Source organism: Leopardus geoffroyi, chromosome B1, assembly GCF_018350155.1.
Source record: "Leopardus geoffroyi isolate Oge1 chromosome B1, O.geoffroyi_Oge1_pat1.0, whole genome shotgun sequence".
NCBI classification, from domain to species: Eukaryota; Metazoa; Chordata; class Mammalia; order Carnivora; family Felidae; genus Leopardus; species Leopardus geoffroyi.
The window spans coordinates 112,117,790-112,134,575 of NC_059327.1; positions in this window are offsets into that span (position 1 = coordinate 112,117,790).

The following is a 16,786-nucleotide window of genomic DNA, read 5'->3' on the forward strand; positions in this document are numbered from 1 at the left end:
GGTGTTGTGTGGAAACCAATTTGACAATAAATTTCATATTAAAAAAAGATTATTCATAAGAAATGTTATTTATTTTTTATCTATTATTTAGTTATTACCAACTTATTTATCATCTATTACTTTGTTTAGGATATGGCAGGTGTTATCCTTGACAATTTATATGCATTATTTAACTTAATACTCAATAGTCCTAAGGATTAAAATCATTAATAACCCCATTTTACTTCTTGAGGAAACTAAAGTTGAGATCATTGAAATAACACCCCCAAGATCACTACCAGGAAGGAGCGAAACAAATTCAAACCTAGATATTTGCCATTAGACACTAACATGGATACTAAAATCCCTGAATAGGAATCAAATAGCATCATCATTTCAAAGGTTTCATCATAATTGAGCAAAGCTAATACTCAAAACCATTATGAAGAGCACTGAGAATTTGCTAACTTTGTGTCTGATCCTATTACTCAGACAGATCACTTTCCATTGAATACTTTAACTTGAGACCCCAAAGAGACCTTCCTATTAGTCTACCGATGAAAGAAAGAAGCTTCTTTTTTTATCAAATCAGAAATGTTCCTGAACAACAACCAGTCTCACCGCTCCTCCCTTGAAACTTTTCTCTATTCTCTCACCTATGCCCTCAGCACCACAAGAACAGAGTGGCTGAGATGGTTAAGAATTTGTGCGGAGAGAGCGTTGTGAGGGGAAGCATTATATAAGGTCCCTGAGACATATCGCCAGCATGGAGAAGTGCTGTCAAAATCAACATGAAGTCCAACATGAAGTGAAAGTCCAAATGGAGAACTGCAGAGTTAGCCATGGAATCTCTAATTAGAAAATTTCAGGGCACCTAGGTGGCTCCGTCGGTTAAGCATCTGACTTCGGCTCATTTCATGATCTCACGGTTTGTGAGTTCAAGCCTCACATTGGGCTCTGTGCTGACAACACTGATTCTGTGCTGTTTGCTCCTGATTCTATGTCTCCCCCTGTCTCTGCCCCTCCCCAGCTGGCTTTCTCTCTCTCTCTCTCCCTCAAAAATAAATAAACATTAAAAAAATTTAAAAAGAGAAAATTTCAAAAGGGTAAATTCAAAATGTGTCATCAAGTGTGGCAAGACACGAAAGGAGATTTGACCCATTCAGTAGAGCATGAGACTCTTGGTGTTGGAGTTGTAAGTTTTAGCCTGGTGCTGGGTGTAGACATTACTTAAAAATAAGATCTTAAAGGGAAAAAAAAAAAAAGAAACAGAAATCCTCTGAAACCTATGAAAGGGGGTTCAACTGGGGCGCCTGGGTGGCTCAGTCAGTTAGGCGTCTGGCTTCAGCTCAGGTCATGATTTCATGGTTTGTGGGTTCCAGCCCGTGTCGGGCTCTGTGCTGACAGCTCGAAGCCTGAAGCCTGCTTCAGATTCTGTGTCTCCTTCTGTCTCCATTCCTCTCCTGCTTGCACTCTGTCTCTCTCTCTCTCAAAAATAAATAAAGATTAAAAACATTTTTTGAATAAAAAAGGGGGTTCAGCCTCATTAATAATAATAAATTCAGATTAAAACTACTACATTTTTTATGAGATTCTCAGACATGGCTCACTACATTTCTAGAAGGAGTGTGAAATGGCATAAACAAACAAAACCAATCTCATGGAGGTTAACTGGGAAATATTCACCAAAATAACAATTGCATTTACTCTTTGATTCAGCTATCTCATGTATATAAATGTGTGGACAGATACACTTGCACATGAAAAAACAATATATGTATGTATAAGTTATCCTTTAAAGCATTAAAATTACTTCTTATGGCTAATGAATGAAAACAGTTTAAGTAGAGTTAAGATAGGAAATTGGTTAAATAAATCATTGTGCATCAATTAAAAAAAAAGAGCCACTCTATCAAAACTGAGATGAAAAGATAACTAGGACATATTATTTTTAAGGGAAAAAATTAATACTTTTCAATGGAAATCAAACAATTCTACCAGGAGCAGCATATTATTTTTCACCAAATATGTTTTATCTAGAAATGAAAACACTGATGTATGATGCACTGATTATGCAACTAGATTTGACTTTATCTTTTATCCTGGCAGCTGTAGGTATTCAAGCATTCCAAGCTTATGATAATTATTGATGTCCAATTAGAGGTATATTTGTTTTAAGTATGTGACTAATAAACTCAATAGTTACACTTGTAGGTTATAAATTCTTTTGCATTCTTTTTTTTTTTTTTTTTTAGTTTATTTATTTATTTTGAGAGACCGCAGGGAAGGACAGAGAGAGAATCCACATGGGGCTCAAACCCACAAATCGTGAGATCATGACCTGAGCCTAAATCAAGAGTCAGACTTGATTAATTAATTGACTGAGCCACTCAAGCACCCCAAATTCTTTCACGTTTTTGATGTGGCATGAATTGGACTGGCAAAGAAGAATGTGTTCCTACATAATCTTGTCACCAAGACCCGCCCTCACACAAATTTCCAGAGCAGTCTACAACTCATAATAACTTGAATATAAATGTGCTTCAGCTACGCTGGAAATGAAACGATTACATAAATTTTTACTTTGAGGATTTAGTAGGACCGAAGAAAGACTATTTGACATCTGATCGCATTACTATTATTATTCTGGGTATGTGCTTCTTTCAAAATTATTTCAGCTATTCTGGGAGCCTCATCAATGCTGGAAATAAAATAAATAATAACTGTCATTCCAAATTTAGAATAAAGAATTCCAGTTACAAACCAAGTGAACAACTTAATATGTTACTTTGGGGTTTCACATTTCCAGCATGATAGGTATCATTAACTGAAAGATAATAGATTTGAGGCAAACCTATCATGATGTCAATCCCCTTTGCTGTAATATTTGCCGTATATGATGAATTTGTCCTTGGAATGACAAAATCTCCATCTTTTAATCATTCTTCCTTACTGTACTTTATCTTGAAAACTAAAATGAATATATCCATCTTTTTAGGATTTCATTTTGATAATAATTATAATCTTATTCATTTCATGACACTCAGTGTTGCTGTCATTGTTGGCAGAGGAAAATACCACAGACTGAGCTCAGTAATCAGGACATTTTTTTCAATGCCCTTCATTGAATATACTCTTCCACCTGGCATTTTAAACTTTTAGGTTACAATGTTACATGTGCATACTATTATAAAGAACGTCTAATTCCAGTTAGAAGTTTACAAAAAGCAACCACGAAACAATTATGATGAATGTCATTAACTCCAGAATAATTTCTAGATATGTTCATAAGGTTCTTTTATGTGCAGACACGATGTGAGAAATCATTCACAAGTTTAGACTTAGCATAGGCATGGGGACAAAAGAAGCCTGGGAAAACACATGCAGTTGAATATATTCACTTTTCTTTCTTTCTTTTTTTTTTTTTTTTTGCACCATTTAGAACAAATTCTTTTGTCAGAATCTTAGAATAGAACATTTAATTGCTATAACAAAACCTACGATAAACACAGAAGTTCTTGGATTTCCCACTACACACGTGTTGCCTGGTAAATATGACTTTATAATTGTTCAGAGCTAATGAAATTTACATCAAAATTACCTTAATCAGGCTTATTAGAATTTGTGTGACCCTAACTTTTTTTTTAGAATTACATGAGCAGTTTTTATTGTTATAGTGCAGGTATTTAAAATAGTGACTAGTTTTAGGTCACCGAACTGGTCAAACATGTTAATTAAAAGTAATATTAATATACCAGAATAGGAACTTTGAGTTTGGTAGGCAAGGCAGTGTAGAGCTATTCAGAAGAGTCTGATGCTAAGAAAGTAGAAAGTAGGTGCACCCACGCTTGTGGATCCTATGCCTGAGAACAAGGCAGCAATTTGGAACTAAAGTCAGAAACTGAGAATGGCAATAGGTGCCATCACTATCACCTAGTGATAGGTGGCAATGACCAGAGAGGTCCAGAAGTGGTAATAATTGGTATAATAATGCAGAGGTCAAGCAAGACAGCAGACACTCTAAGAATAGAAAATGTGCAGAAATTATTTTTTTATTTGACCCATTCGATAACCATTACCTAAGCAAGCACTATATGACAAAATATATAGTACCTAGACATTGGAGGTTGAAATCTTATCTACTAGATAAGTAAAGTAGATAAGTAAAAACTAGGTAAGTAAAACCACAATGATGACACATTGATAACTCAGAGCCTGCTTTGGATTCTCTGTCTCCCTCTATCTCTGTCCCTCCCCCCGCCTCTCTCTCTCTCTCTCTCTCTCTCTCCTTCAAAAATAAACATTAAAAAAAAAAACTTAGCAAGAAGATATTGGATACCAAAATGGTGGGCAGAAAATAGAGATAGGGATAGATAGATAGATAGATAGATAGATAGATAGAAAAACTGATACGTGTTATATATGTTCCAGGAAGAATTATGAAGTACTTACTTGATTTACTCTATTAGCTAACAAGTAGGTAACCATAATAATGCAGCTATCTGAAAAGCTATTTGTTTTTTTAAGTTTATTTACTTTTGAGAGAAAGAAAGAGAGAGAGGAGAGTAAGCAGGGGATGGGTAGAGAGAGAGGGAGAGAGGGAATTCTAAGCAGGATTCACGCTGTCAGTGCAGAACCCAAAGTGGGGCTCAGTCCCACAAACTGTGAGATCATAACCTGAGCTGAAATCAAAAGTCATACATTTAACCTACTGAGCCATGCAGATGCCCATCTAAAAATCTGTTTAATACTTAAGATGTATTAGCAGTAATTGTTATTACATTGGCAATAGAAGCTGCAGCTCCAGACCAGAAGAAATGAAAGAACTGGGATCCAAAATACACCCAGAGAGGGTAACCTTGGTGAATATCATGAACATTTTTATTACTGGTAAAGTAGACAAGAAGGGGTAGGTGGTCCAATAATAATGCCAAAAAAAAATAATATTATATCTCAGTATCAAGATGGGGGAGGGAAGCATTGGAGCCAGACATAGCTGGATTCAATGTGATCCCTCCAGTAACCTGTAAAATACAGGAGTCTAGAAGGTTGACGGGAAGCTTTAAATCAAGTTATCTTACAATTGGAATGTTGTACCAAAGATCACATCACATCATGCTTAGGTAACTTCTTTCAGAGATAGAAAACTCCTTGAAAAACTAAACACATAGTATTAAATGCATACAGAGGTGGCAAAGACCTTACAGTCAATGAAACCATCTACTGTCAGTGACTGTTTCTAGTTGCTGCAATTAGAACCTACATTGACAGGAGTTGTACTGACATCAGTTTTAAGCCACATTTAATACTGTTTAGTCCTAAACAGTGTGATAGGACGTGGAAGGCAAAATCCGAATTCTCAGTCAACTGCTCCTCCAATAACAAAACGCCTCCAAGCTGGCTCTACACAGAAAATAAACAGCAAGAAACAACCATCTAGAAATTGGACAGTCATGAAAAGCCAGATAATCAGCCACTTTTTCAAAACCAAGTTGAGAAAACAACTTCAAAAGGTTGTAACTGCATGATTCAGTGGACGGCGTACTAGATGCAGTGACAAAAGATCTTGCTTTTCCTGACTATCACACATTAGCTATGTGACCTTAAACAAATACCCCAACTCAATATCTGGGACAGTGCCTGGCAAATGGTAGGCACTCAATAAGTGTGAGTTGGTTGAATTTCTAGGGGACAGACTCCCTGAACTTGGTAGTGAGATGTACAAACTGGATTCATGTAACCTCTGGCCAGAATCGCTCCTAAGTCCTTTGTATGGCTGTGGGTTGCTCAGGCATCCTAAGGCCCAGACACTACTGACTCAGGGCACTGAAGCCAGATAAAGCGGAAACTGATTTCTCACAAAGGTGTTTGCCAAAGAGAACACAATGAAAATAGGTCCGGTTTCAGCAACTACCACCCTACAAATATTTTCTGTTCTGTTTTATTGCTAAGCATTGAAGACTACTTCTTGCTTATTGCCCTTCTTAGGCCTACCTGCATGAGGCCAGCCTTAAAGCCTTGATAGCATAATTTTGAAACATAGGGACTTATGAGCAGGCTCCTAGTAAAATATGAGCAAAAATTTAAGTGTTCATGTGTTTTTATTTTTCTTCACTTTATTTGGATAGTTCATGTATCAACCTGGCTTTCATTCCCTCTCCTTTGAAACCATAATATTTATTTTTGTTGAAATCATTTTCTGCTTGGTATGAAAATATACTTTAGTAAGCATTAATACTAGTTAGGGGTTCAGTTTTAATGAAATTTTAAGGCAAAAAAGTCTTAAATCCAGCATGATTCACTTCAAAAGCATAGGTCAAATATCACACTCCTCAGGGAAATCTTTTCCCACCATTCCTTCCTTTACTCCTTAAACATTCTGACCCTCCATTAAAATTATAATATTAGGTGTCACTAAACAAATAGCTTCTTTTCTAGCCTCTATATAGTGCATATGGTCCTCCTCTCTTCTCTTCCTTCCTCCTTCACCTCCCATTTCCATCTCCATCACCCTCTCTCCATCATTTCTGCCCTTCATTTTTTTTTTTTTTTTCAAAATTATAGGACTGCAACACTCTGAAACCCATCTATACCTGGGGTAAAATCCAAAATCCACAATTTAGTGTATGTGTGACCTTGACCAAGTTACTTAAACTTGCTGTAGCTCAGTTTCTAGATTGGTAAGTTAGTGATAATATTTAAGAGTGGAACCAACTTTGGGAACCTGGGTGGCTCAGTGATTTGAGGATCTGACTCTTGATTTTGGCTCCAGTCATGATCCCAGGGACCTGGGATCGAGCCCCCCATAAGGCTCCACACTGAGTGTGGAGCTTGTTTAAGGATTATCTTTCTCTCTCCCCCTCTGCCCCTCTCCCTGCTCATGCTCTCTCTCTCTCTCAAATTTGAGAGAAAGAAAGAAAGAAAGAAAGAAAGAAAGAAAGAAAGAAAGAAAAGAACCAATCTCAAAGAATTGTGAAGATTCAATGAGTTAGCGTGTTTACATTTAAAATCATGCTTAAATCATACCGAGTTCATGATAGATGTCTAATATTATTGCCGTTGTTATTTCACAAATGTCTCTTTGGCTCCTCTGGACACCTTGTTCTACTCAAGATACTATAGGGCCCTTATCTCAAGTACTCTTGGGTGTTCTTGGCTTGCCTGTCACCTCTCCTGCCCCAAGTCATATTCATACATATATTTACATACATATATTTAAATAATCAAGAAACTGTTTTAGTGTAATCCATTTCTACCCACCCCCTCACCCAGCCATACCCTGCCCTGCCTGATTGGCTTATGAGAAGGGAAGGCATTCTCTACATCTGCCCTCAACAATAAACCTGCAAGGAAATAGCTATAACTCACAGCCATGTATCTATTTGTGGCTCTGAGTCTTTATATCACCTGTGTTAAAATATCACAATATTTCAGCTGTTAATTGAAGCACTCTGGCGTCTTGAGTTATTTTTATAGTCAACTTGAGATGACATGTGATAGTTCAGATTAATGGAAGCTGTGAGTCAGAAATTCTGTCTCTAGTTATGGTTATAACTTTTAACATGTGCTAACATGTGATATCTGTGGATCATGTGACCTGTAGTTATTTCTAAAATGGGTATTTGAAACACCGAACTTTTGTCATGGTAACGCTTTATGCTAAATGAAAGCAACACTTTAGTCTGATAATTTTTTTTCTGGTACCACATGTCTTAATAAAAAGCAGTCATTCTAATGTTTTTCAGATGTCTTCAGCAAACCCAAGGGTATTTAAAATAAGCAAATACCAGGTGAAATAGGTTTATCAACCTTTACAAGATTATTTATAAAATGCTGATCATGAGTGAGAAAACAAAGAAAGCTGATTTGTGGGAAAGAAAGTCCATCTACTTTTAAAGTTTCCCTGATATGTAGGAAATAGATTCTTTCAAAGTCCAGGAGGCATTCAAGAAACCAATGCAAAGAAAGTATAAAGTCTCTAAGAAGGCAGCCTGGAGATCCTTTTAAGTGATGTGAGCAGTGAAGCTCTTAAAATGGGGCTAATTAGCTGTTTGATGTACTTGACAGAGAAAGATGTATGCAAGCAGAGAGAAAAGACTGCAAACACAGATATCCCTGATTGCATTATTGTCCAAAACTTTAATTAATTTCTTGAGGACCGTCTTTTCCATAATTTAAAATGGTTTAAAAGATGTACAACTAACAGGTTCAAAGTGTTTCTTTAGCTAATCACTTGCACTGCAGGAGGCTGAAAATTATAGAGCACATTTTATACACTCCTCAAGCCATCCAAGAATTACTTTTACAGCCTCTGGCTTTCATTCTGCCTCTGTTTGCGTAATGGCATTGAGAAATGTGTGACTTGATTTTGACGATATGTTGTTCAAAGGCCAAACAGCCATCATTCTGCTCTTCATGGCACAGAAGGTATAACCGTCTTCAGGCATGAAAATGTTCTCTTGGCACATAGGTGTCATGAGAGATATAAACTGAATTTCTGGCCATAGGCTTAGGTAAGAAACACACTTTTCAATATCTTAGAAAGACAAAAGCAAATTGCATATCAACTGGGGGCAACTTTCTGCATAAAAATGATAACGGCAGTTTGTACACACAGTAGCGAACAAAACGAAAACATGCAGAGAGATATGAAGTTTTCTCCATTTATTTCAGCTATCCAAACACAAATGACAAATGTCATTATCTTTGCTTATTTTCTCGGGATATTCTTTTTCCTTTTTTGTGAAGTTGTGTAAGTATATTCAGAAAAAAAGATATTTGAGATACGTGCGCATAACCCCCTTGGTGTCTTATTCTTTTAAAAGCTCATTATGGAGCACTTCAAATTTACTAAGTTTAATTAGTAGTCAGGAAATTTTACCAAAAGGGACTTTTGTCAAGGATATCCAAGATTTTTGTCAAAATCATGGATGACACAAATTCTATGAGTTTTTCAACTTCTATACTATTTTTATATCCATGGGAAAATTCACTCATTCATTCCACACGTATTTACTGAGCACATAACAGGTGTCCCAGTTACTGGTGACACAGCAGAAAAGTAAACAGGCAAAACTTTCTTTATGGAACTCACATGTTAGTTAGAGTGAGGTTTTGAATAAACAACATAAATAAGTAATGCAAGCATTATATCAGAAGGCGATATGCTCCTTAAAGGGGATGGGACAAGGTGCATTATGTGGGGGGCTTGTGGCCTACTGGTGTCTACATCGAATGGGATGGAGAGCCTTTGAGCAGAGAAGTGACAGAATCTGACCGCATTTTAAGATTCATTGGTTGCTGTGCTGAGATTATTCTAGAGTGGACCCAGGGTACAAATAAGCAGGCCACTTCGGGGGGTTATTACAGTGATCTGAGCAAGAGGGGATTATGACTTGGGCCACCACTCCATTGTAGCCGGAGAGCTGTAAGCAAACAAATGGTCACAATCCACGGGGGTGTGTAAGAGCAGGCACACAATGCTTTCCTTCTGCGCTTTTGATCTTACCTTTATCATCTCCTTCTGGACTGGGCTCCATCAATTATCCCAGCCAATCAATCTCTCCCACTCTGCTGCCTTCTCTCCCAGTCTCAAGCCTCTCTTTAAAAAAAAAAAAAAAAAAAAAAAAAAAAAAGAGAGAGAGAGAGAGAGAGAGAGACAAAGGAAGAAAGAAAGAATATTTTTTTTCCTTTAACCTTTGTAAATGTCAGAGAAGAGGTGATGTTTGAACTGAGACTTAGGGAATGAGTAAGAGTTCAGCAGGCAGATGAAGAAGAAGAATCCGGGCGAAGACAACCAATGCATATAGTAGGCAAGTCGCAGCCTTGAAGAGGAGGGCATTTGGGGAACTATAAGTAGCTCGGTACTGCCGGAGTGTCCTCAGGAGGGCGAGGACACCTTTGATGTCCTTTGAGAGGAGGTCACCACGTGCACTGATACTGCTCTCAAAATTTGGTGTACTGCTTTTACACTATAGTTGAGGGTGGCAGAGAATGGCTCCTATTGACAGAGGAGGAAGGTGTTGTCCCCAGAAGCTCACTCTACATCAAAACAGAGGAGGATGGGAATTGATCCCTTCAGGGTCCAGGATGTGCAAATACAGCGGCATCTTCTTAGAGGGCATTGTGCGTAATGGGAGTCTTTGAGAAGGAGAGGCCCCAGCTAACAGGGGGAGAGCGGCTATTTGCTGAGATGGACAATTTGTGTTTAGGGGTTTACCTGTCCAGAGCACGTCAGGGATGGCCTGCTGGCCAGAGATGGGAGTCCCCCTTACACAAATAACCCACTAATCCTTTAAAAATGTTTTTAATGTTTATTTAGTTTTGAGAGAGAAAGAGAGACAGAGAGACAGAGCATGGGTGGGGGAGGGGCAGAGAGAGTCAGGGAGACACAGAATTCGAGGCAGGCTCCAGGCTCCAAGCTGTCAGCACAGAGCCCAATGCAAGGCTTGAACTCACAAGCCATGAGATCATGACCTGAGCTAAAGTCAGACACTTAACCGACTGAGCCACCCAGGAGCCCTCCCCACAAATCCTTTTAAAAGCAGCACTATAAGCCACTAACACAGGTATTTCCAACATAGCTTTAGGGCCTAAATTCGAACTATCATTTTACAAAAGTGAGGCACTGAACTACTTTCAGGGGACAGTCTAGTCTGATATCCAAAGAAAGCAAATCTCCCTAATAAAATGGCATTCTCTGAGCGTATCCTAGGCTCTACCAAATGGGGATTTTCCTGAGGCCCACTGAGAACTGTGGAGAGCCCGTGGGAAATTCTTAAAAGAGGAGAAATGTGACTAGATTTGTATTTTAGGAAGATGCCTGTGGAAACAAGTTATGAGTGGATTAGGTAGGCAAGATGCTAGTTCTGTTGAGACCAATAAGGGGGCTATTGCAATCCTTGAGACAAAAATAATGGCGACTTAAAAATGTAGCGGACCAACTCCTGCACATACATCAGTATAATATAAGTGCTGGTCATAGGTAAGGAGACATTTGGAAATAAATTTTGGAGGAGGAAAACATAACCGCGGGAAATCCTGCTGGCATTGAACCTCCTTAATAGTGAGAGGCTGAGTACATTAAAGCAGCAATTTATTTGATGGGCAATTGATATCTGGCAGGCCTGTGACAGCTTCGTTGCCCAGAGAGCATGGTTACAGTCTCAGCCTGTGACTTTAAAACCTTCACTGGGGGGAAAATTACAGTCGTGCAAACAGCAGCAGGGCATGGCCTACGGCACAAGATGCCGATAACTAAGTCCCAGGGAAAACTGATTTGTGGCTTCTAAGAACATGCATCGGGAGCCTCTGCTATTGACTAGTTGTGGTTCGTCGGGATGTAGATCTATCTTGGCTAACAAGAAAGCACTAGAGGTCTTCATTTAGCACTGGGCCGGTCTCCAGAGACTGCGTGCGGCTGTCTTTACCTTCCCACCAATCAACACATCAAAAGCTGCAGAATATATTTTCACTTTCAAAAAAATGCAAACTGCAAACGAGATAAAGTTGCCAAACTCGACTTGAAAAAGGAGTGAATGATTACAGCACAGCCCCAGATATAAAGAATAAATCATGTGTGCCCAGCCGGAATTTTCTTATGTGTGTCAACAAGAAAGATAACTGAGTGTCCGTATCCACGGGATATCCACAACACATTCGTTTGCAGAGAAAGGATTAAAACCATTTACACTGGATTTCTTCTTTGAATAATTGTAAGTGGCACACTTTGACAGGATTTCTTACTGAAAATAACTGATTGGAATGAAATGATTAGAATATTCATCTTAGTAACCCTCAAATAATTACCTTGCGTGGGTTTTTCGCTCAAGCCTATAGCTCAAGGCAAAAATACATTTCATTTTTCATTACATTTCAGCAAGTGCTTCCTTTCCTGGGAGTTTGAGATTCCATTTGAAATAAATTCTGAATCTTTAAATGTTTTCTCAAATTATCAGCTCTTTTGACATTGATTCTAATATTATCAAGACCTTTCCTCCCAGATGTTTTCCAGGAAGACTTACTCAAAAAAAGGTCATTGCTGTTTCCCAGCTTTCAAGGATCATTTAGTTTCAGCTCTCTTGATTTGGGATGTGTGCAGGTGCATGAAAAAAGAGAGAAGGTTACCCTTTGGTAAGCTCTATTTAATTCTCTAAACTGAGTGAAAGGTCATGCCGGGGAGGTAGACTCCTTATGCATTTGAAGTAAAAGCCAGTGTTTTAGCTTTAAATTCCAGGTGGCCCAGTAAGGAATGGAATGCATGGTTTGGACAGCTTCTCTTCCAGTTACCTCTTTAGGGAGATGCCACTTTGATTTACTGGACTAACCGAAGCAGGTTCCTTCGGGGCTGTTGGCAGGACAGGTGCTGGAGTGGCAGATCAGTATATGCATTTCTAGGTGCTGTCGGTTCCCTTGTTGGGGTGGCTCGTCCAGGAAGCGTTCTCCTTTGGCTCCCAAACTCCCTGGTTCGGAGGTATCTCCTCAAGACATTTCTTCCCAACCCCATGGAAAGATTAATAATATCTTATTCTTTTATATATCTAGTATATAGCTGAACTGATGGCACGAGGTGATTGATGATACCATACCGTCCACCAAATGCTTTTTCCTCGTCTCCCTCATTTAAAAATATAAAATTAATTTTAAACTTACAAACTATCGCGTGATGCAGAAACAAACACAAATTTATGGTAGAATAAAAGTCAGGCACAGATTCAACAGGCACATTTCAAACCCGAGCTTTAAGTCTAAAAGTTTGTCAATCCTCTTGTACGTATGTTCATATTTCAGCCTAAGCGCCAGGTCTCATTTCAACACTTTTACTAAGAAAATTTAACATTAATCGAGCCTTCCTAGCCCATTCATTCCACAGAGGTTCCAAAAAAGCTTAAAAGAATGTCTATTTCCACATGAAGGACGAGACAACACATAAACTAAACTCGCAAGACATGCCATTTTACATACCTCTGTAACATCCGGATTAGACTACGACAGTGCCTACCTCCTGGGGCAATTCTTAAAGACCACCCAGGAAATTCAGCCGCTGCAGAATGCCCCAACAGTTTGTTGACTTAGGAATAGAGAACTTTTCAACCGTGTCTGCACTGCAACAACAACCTGCTTATTTAGAGCGCAATTAAAAATCTACCAGATGAAATTTGAATATTCGGCTTCTGTAGAATTGGAGCTCCTTTGGAGGAACGCTTTCTCCTCCTCTTGACAAAGTGTTTATTGCTCGTAAAGAGGCTCTTCGTCCAGTTTTGTGTGCATCTACAAAAGCGGCTCAAGGGCTTTGGCACAGGATCCTATTTAATCTGATGCCAGACCTAAATAAAAATACCATCTCAGAGTTAAGGGTAAGTCTAATTGCCTAAGTAAGCACACGTAATTGATTCATTTTCAAATTTAATTAAATAAGTAAAAAAATACTTAAAGCTTACTAAGATGCATGATAGGTGTTTCTAAAGGGAGTAACATCCAGATAGATGTTTCATGTGAAGCTTAGCAAGGGTCAGAGGTCAGACGGTTTGAATAGGAAGTAAACTTTTTCTTACATTTCTCTAATAGACAGATCGTCTGGTCTGTAATTTTTGGGTATACTAATCTTTGCTCTCCTTGTTACAAACACATCACCTCCTGTGCCCAGTAGTAGCAGGGATTAGGTTCTGTACGAGGAAGCAGGGAGCTGGTCTCTTAATTTGTTATCATATCAATCCAAGATTTCCCTACTGACCACCAGTACTGTGTTAGTAAAAAATTCCAGTGCTGCATCTGCAAGGAATGCCTCCTCAGAAATTGTCCTTAGATGTCAGATATCAAAATGTGTGTGACATTATAGTGCCACCCCCAATGACAAGGGTGCTCATGGTCAGCATTACTTCTCATTTATATGGGGACACAGTTAGATGGCAATGAGTCTGAAAGTTGAGGCTTCATCTTATTCATAGAGCAGAAAATATATTATTTTCTAAAATGAATCAACTAATTTTTACAATGCCGCATAGTCCTTCGAGATATTTTTAATGTAAAATGTGCATCACAGTGTAGAGGCAGAAGCTTTGTTTGGGGAGGTGTTACCTTTTGCTGCAAAGTGTCAGGAGAAGGATTTGTCTTATGTAAGAGGTCGGTGAGGAAATGAATCTCTGATACATGGGCCAATGAGTTAGATCCTTTCTTTTTTGTTCTCTTAGATAAGAGTCGAAGACAAAACCATATTTAGCTCCGTTGAAGGTAATGTTCCCGTTATTCTGTTTTCACCAGGCAACTTGCATGCAATAAGAATAAAATTATTTGGGGGCACCCGGGTGGCTCAGTCGGACAAAATCCGACTCTTGATTTTGTCTCATGGTGTGTGAGTTCGAGCCCCACATCAGGCTCTACCATTGACAGCATGGAGCCTGCTTGGGATTCTCTCTCTCTCACCCCCCTTCTATCTGCCTCTTCCCAGTTTGTGCTTCCTCTCACTCTCTCCCAAAATATAAGTAAATATTTTGAGAGAAAGAGAGACAGAGAGACAGAGAGTTAGGGAGCGGCAGAGAGAGAGGGAGAGCGAGAGAATTCCAAGCAGGTTCCATGTTCAGCGGAGAGTCTGGTGTGGGGCTGGATCCTACAACCCTGGGACTATGACCTGAGCCAAAATCAAGAGTGGGATGTTCAGTCAACTGAGTCACCCAGGAACCCTCCAAAAAATAAACAAATAGGGAGAAGATTCAATTTCTTAGAAAAGTACAGGCCCTTCTCCTTAGTCTTGTGGTAGATAAAACACCGACTTGAGATTCAGTGCAAATGTGTTATAATCAGTTGTATATTTTTAAGCAAATTAAATTTTTTTTTCTGAGCCTCAGTTTCCCCATATTAAAATGAAGGCTTAAAAATAGATCTTCTTTTAGGCCCTTTCTAGCAACAAACTTGACTATCTTCATTACTTTTCTTTCTAAGAAACAAATCAAGGAAACAAACATTTTTTTAAGAAAAAACTTTCAAAACTATTATTTGCTGTGTCTTCAAAAGACAACTATTTCTGCCAGTTGCTAATGAAAACAAAGAAGTAACCAGGAGCTAAGCACAGCTGATAAAAGAGTATCCATTTACCTTCTGTATTTTTTTTTCTATAAAATTGTGGTGGAAGGGAAAGAATATGAACAATAGTGGGTTAACCTGATTAAAAAAAAAAAAAAAAAAAAAAAAGATGAAGAAGAAGAAGAAAGGAAGGAAGAAAAAATCCACCATTAATCAAAATGGCCCTGACTGAAACTTCTTGATAGAAGACTTATCTCGCACCTTCTTGGTCGAAAGAATCAAAGGTCGCCAGGACAACCTTTTCCACATGTGCCGCATTCCTCCCCTGCTAAAATCCTGCCTTTCGTGCTGAATTCAAAACTCCTCAGGAAATGACCTAGGTTGTAAAAGGAAGATAGTGTTCTATTTTGCCCTCATTTCCTGCAGAAACTATTCAGATGTTCATCAAGGAAAAAATATATATAACATTCTGTCTTAAAAAAAAAAAAAAAAGAAAGAAAATGCGGGTTAAAAAAAAACTCTATTCAATCACAAACACATTGCAGTCGGTAGCTATGCTTCAGACTACAAATCATAGTGAAAGCCAGTTTCTATCTATCTATGTAACCCATAAAATGCCTTTTTAACTCAATATTGCTAGGGACATTCTATTCCAGATTTGCAAGGATTTCCCTATTATTTTCTACCCAAAAGATTAAGTATTAAATAATGACCAAAAAAAAAAAAAAAAATACCGCCTTGTTTGTTAAGGAGACCTGTCTTACACTTTCCTAACATTATAGCCAGATTTCACGGTCACAGGAAAACAAAACACACATAATGGAGTGGTTATTAATTCAATAAATCCAGCAGCTCTCATGCTCTGGGCAAAAGGCAAAGTTAAAAGCAGCTGTTCATTGACGACATATGGGACATGGCCAGGGTGAGGTAGCCGCTTTAGCACATCATCCACCACTTTTAAGGCTGACTGCACTCAATTTCTTAGACAATCTACACACCATTTTCAGTTCTGTACCTCCATAATTTATCACAACAATACCTCAAGCACACAGATCGGAGGGGGAAAATGAAAGCAATTTACAGTATCAAGATGAAAGTAGCTGGGTGGATGGAGAAGACCTACTATGTAAATCATCTCCACAACTTCAAGGAATGTTGACATAATATTCTGGAATTAATTTTTTCCAGCATTCCTATGTAGGTCACACAGAGGTAAATCTAGTTTCTCCTCCCTACCTCTTATATCTGGAGTTGTTTATCAATATGTTAAAGAGGAAATTGATTTTACCTCTCCCTTCTACCAGGACAATAAGAACCGTATGTATAAAACTTACCAATAACAATGAAAGGAATCAGTTGAAACATTAGCATGCAATCTTTATATATGTCTCCCAGTTAAAGGTCATGGGATGATAGCAATAAAAAAAAATTAAAAAAATTAAAAAAGGAGAAGAAGAAGAAGGCAGAAGCACAGACAAATAAGGGATAGCAATCTATTTGAAATACTAGTATGGATTATTGTAGATTAATCTCATCATGTCTTCCTTTAAAACATGTCCCTAAACTCCACCTCAGATTCCCATAAGTAAATCACATTGATGACATATACTTTAATATAGAACATTTTAAGAAATGAAATATTTTTATCATCATCTAATGCGTATTTCCCATGGGGGACTGTTTTTATACACTAATGAGGATAGTATGCTAATAGCTTCATCAAAAACTAGGCAGTTAATTATCGCAATTTTGTTCCCCTCTCTCCTTCCATCTCTTCATCTTCTCTGGG